This window comes from Pinus tabuliformis, chromosome 6 (genome assembly GCF_031772625.1).
Source record: "Pinus tabuliformis cultivar Carrire ecotype Pingquan chromosome 6, CPIR1, whole genome shotgun sequence".
Taxonomy (NCBI): domain Eukaryota; kingdom Viridiplantae; phylum Streptophyta; class Pinopsida; order Pinales; family Pinaceae; genus Pinus; species Pinus tabuliformis.
Window position 1 is genome coordinate 1,662,374,324 of NC_142292.1, and position 4,520 is coordinate 1,662,378,843.

General features: G+C 35.2%; 1 long non-coding RNA gene across 1 annotated transcript; it reads left to right on the forward strand.

The window, feature by feature from the left end:
- The first annotated feature begins 259 nt into the window (after positions 1–259).
- On the forward strand, positions 260–4,232 carry LOC149265338 (uncharacterized). Its single transcript, XR_016251066.1, has 3 exons — positions 260–447; positions 680–764; positions 3,811–4,232. It is a non-coding gene; the product is annotated as an uncharacterized LOC149265338 (long non-coding RNA).
- Positions 4,233–4,520: the final 288 nt, after the last annotated feature.

Sequence of the window (4,520 nt, forward strand, 5' to 3'; positions counted from 1 at the left end):
ATTAAAGGCAACCCAAACCTTTATGACATAGCACAGAGCTTTACTATATATATTAATTAAAACAGGAATTAGCAACCTCGTGGTACTTGATATTTAAATGTTACATAACCATGACTTGTTTTCACTAACGAGTGGTCATCAAGCCCCAGACTCCAGAACTTTCTTTAGCGCCAACTGGAAACATCACGAGCGTTGATATAGTTGTTCTTTGATCACACGGTCAGCATCGGTCTAGGGTTCCTTTCGGTAACTACCCGACCTAACCCCACCCTCAATCTTCCATTTGCGTTGTTCATACAGAGAGCGTTTCACTCTACAAGTTATTCTGGCGATGACGACTCCTTCACTCTTCCAGCATCCGATATGACTGATAATACTAGCTTTGGAGCAACCATTTCGATTTCTCTTCTTTCAGAGGCAGCTACAGCTTGGGCAACCTGTCCACGGGTATGTCGGTGGCATAATCAATTTCTTTTACTTCCTATACTTTTCTGGTTTTCAGTTCTTATGGCCGTGTATCTGAAATTAATATTTGTTGTGGTTATTTATATGTGTTGGTCCATCGACCAAATTATTTATCTTGTTTACAGGCTTAGTGCAATAGGGACACATCGTGGTGGGTAATTTCTTGTGCAAATTCTGTTTATTTTATTTTTTGTTGATTCTATTTTCCAAACAGATTAAGTTTGCGTTTTCTGGCCGCCCTGGAAGGTTACCCTATGACTCGACATGGAGTCGTCACAGCTTCAGGGATGACATCACAGGTGCACTTCTGGCTGTTGTGGTGTAGCTTAATGCCAAAGGTATTGTCGTATTGAACAATCAATGGTTCTTGTTGCTATTCCGAATACTTAGATTATGGTGTTGTAGCTTAGGGTATTTCTCTTAGGTGTGAACAATATCTGTTTTCTTTTAAGGAAGGTGACAACTTCCCAACTATAGTTTTTGTACTTCCATTAAGCTCTTCCCCAGTTTCTTGTTTGCTATTCATTAACTATGAAGGTTCAACCCTAATGGGCTCTTGGTACATTGAAAGTTTATGATTCTTGTGAACAAATGATTTCTTCAGTTTTGATATTCAGAATTATGGTAATATTATAGCGGCTGAGTTTGGAACTGAATGATTTGGTTATCAGCCATGCAACCCTATTACGGTTTTTTACTTGTATTTATTTGATGATTAAATTTGTATAAAATGGTCACCTATGCAGGTTTAGGGTTTAGTTTTTCTCCTTTCCCATTTGTTTAAATTGCATTCGGTTATCCAGTCTAGACTTGTCAAGACCAGTCACTGTTAAATTAACTTGTTTCTTCAGAGTTCGACCCCTCTGGAACAACCTCTTTGATACCCTTTGGGTGTTTCGAGAGGGAAATCTGAGGGTTTCTCTTTCTTTCCAGTTCTCCCAACCCTCGTGATTGTCAAATTAATTTCTACAGGTAAAAGATTGAATATTAAATGTAGGGTTTGTTATGCTTCTATCAGTTGTGTTCGTTTGAACAGTTAATAGATTCGAATCCTAGCTTCTGAAAGTGCGCATAGTGTAACGCAAAATTATTCAAACTGTGTCTTCTGTTAAGCAAGTCAGCGAGACATCAGGACCTTTCCTCGGTCCAAGCTAGAATCCCTTAAGTCACAGATCAAGTATGAATATGGAGTTCCACTGGCTCTGGAGTTCGACAACCTGTATGTTAGAAGTACCTATAGATTCACAAGGGTTTCCGACCCTAACTGTTATTGTTGATTCTATATTGTTTTGGGTAATGGCCATATGGCCCCAGTATAGTTTTTCCTTCACCTAATTACTGTGATGATTACTTTATTTCAAGTTATTATCGGCCATCCTTAACTCGACTGCAGATTCTTGGAATATTCGGAATCGGACGGACATGGCGCGGATCGGACGGACATGGGCGCAATCAACTATGTCCGTTGGATTCCCGGATATTCCGGGAATCTGCAATCGACATTATCTATGCAAGTTCTGGGTTTAGTTCTTCTGTTCCGTTTGTTAGTATGTGATTGATTGCAAGCTCTGGGTTTAGTTCTTCTGTTCCGTTTGTTAGTATGTGATTGATTACACCAACATTGAAGGTTAAGACTTTCTGCTAGTGAATAAATCATGTTCCTTCAGGGTTAATCCCTTTGGAGCCGCCTCTCCATTACTTTTTTCTGGTTTTTTTCGAGAGGGAAATCCAAGGGTTTTACTGAATCCTTCCTGGTGTGTTATCCCTTGCGGCATGTCAAGTAAATTCTTTCCAAGATCATAAGCAGAAGGCCGAGTAAAGAGTGTATTGTATTATTATGCTTCTATCAATGTTGTTTTCTAGCCTCAACCCTCAATGTTTTTTGTAACTGGTCACAGTAAATGCAATTTCAATTTAATTGCATTTTGCCAACTTCCGTTTGGCAACCTCTCATTTTATCTTGCACAGTTTCCACTCTTGGGCAGTGAGAATATCAATAGTGGTGAATTTTTTAGGTAATAAGTATTAAATCTTCATATGTTGTGACACATTTTCCTACTATGGCTTGCACCCCAACGTGGAAATTTTTGTTTTCTACAGTACATGAGTCATTTGTGATGGTCTGGCTTCATTACCCTTCTGGTGACTACAGTGTTTCCCCTGCAACACCGTCTGTTTTTCTTTCATGAAATTTTAGTGGTCTGGTTAGCAGATGTTTCTATAACAGAAATATATATCTATTTCTTAACCTTTCTTCGTCAAGAACATTTACACGAGTAAAACACTGTCGTTCTACATTGATAAGGGTTGCTAGCTGTCGTGATCAATCTCACACCTTCCGCCGCCAAGGGTTATTCCCTTCGACGATTTTTCCATTTTTGTACCTGTAGGTTAAGTAGCAAACAACATAAAAGCATTTCATTTCACTGTTATAATTTGTCAAAGAAGAAAACGACTGAACTATCTACTCCAAAAGATGTTTTTCCTTTGCCGTTAACATTTGTTTTTTCTTCTTTCACTATTCACATTTTCATGTTTTATTTTCTTACAAAAAAAACTTTATGTGCATTCTTTGCGGGAATAGACATACTTCTTTGAAGAAAATAATGCTATTTTCATAAAATATAGATTTTCAAGCAAACAATTCTTTTTGTTCAAATTAAAATATGACAATTTGGTAGGCAAACAATCTCCTTTCAGAGGAAATTAAAATTTTTCTCCGTGGATATTTTTTGCAAAAGTTTTTTTTTTCAAGTAAATGATTCAATTCTTATGCTCGAACGATGTAAATTTCTATTTTTAAGCGCCCGAGGATCTGTTGTTTACTCTGCAAACTGGTGGTTTTTTTTTCCCGCAAAAAAAAGTGTTTCTTTTTAATTTTTTGGGAAAATATTTGACTGTGTTACAATTTTTAGAAATTTTGTCTGAAAAATATTTTCAGACAAATATTTGTGTCCATGTTTTCAAAAGATCCAGATAATCTATAAGAAAGAGCCAATAATCTATTATGTTTCAAAAAATATTTTTTATTTACTAAAATATTTAGACTTTTGTAACTATTTTGATTTACTTAAATATTTAAACATGGTTATAAAAATATCTTTTTGTATATGGAAAAAATTAATATGACCTTACGAATCTTTTTAATTATTTTTATATAGTAAATGGTGATTATAATTATTTTATTTCATTCTTTTACCTTTGGCATTAAATTTATTAACATTTTAATTTTATATTTTAATATAGTAAATGGTGATTATAATTATTTTATTTAATTCTTTTCCCTTTCGCATTAAATTTATTATTAACATTTTACACTGCCCTTCTGTCCGTAATTGATGGCAGGGACGACGGTCACTGAACTGGGGAAAATAAATGGGTAACATTTCTTCCATTGTGGAAGTTCCTGAGCGAAAACCCTTTGTCGGGTTACTTTCAGTTGTTGTCCCAAGTCTTTAGTTCCGCGCTTTCCGGGTAATAGTTGAGTAATTGATGCCTACCCACACTCATTTTAGCTTCGAACGTGTATTAAATTTTAGGCTTAAATTCTCATGGTGGAGAATGTTATTTTTCTTGTACACCTTGTCCATAAAGGGATGTACTTCCTCGCTCTAGGGTCCAACTTGCTGGTCTTGTTTGTAATTTAAGTTTCGGTGTTGCTACGCCACAAACCTTTATATGGTTTTCAATCTACTACAGTTCTGCGTGTCTCCAAGATTTTCGTCGATATTAAAATTTAGTTTTGTATTTTCATACGAACTAATATATATGGAAATACCTGTATTCAGAGTTTAGAAAAATAAAAGGTTTTCAATCTACTACAGTTCTGCGTGTCTCCAAGATTTTCGTCGATATTAAAATTTAGTTTTGTATTTTCATACGAACTAATATATATGGAAATACCTGTATTCAGAGTTTAGAACAATATTGTAAGTTTCTGTAAACGAAATGTTTTAGGGGTACAACTTGGATTGTAATAAATTTGTTTATCTATGACTATCAGCTCATAGTTAAAACTATCATTTGGATTTAGTTTACTACATAGTTAATACTAT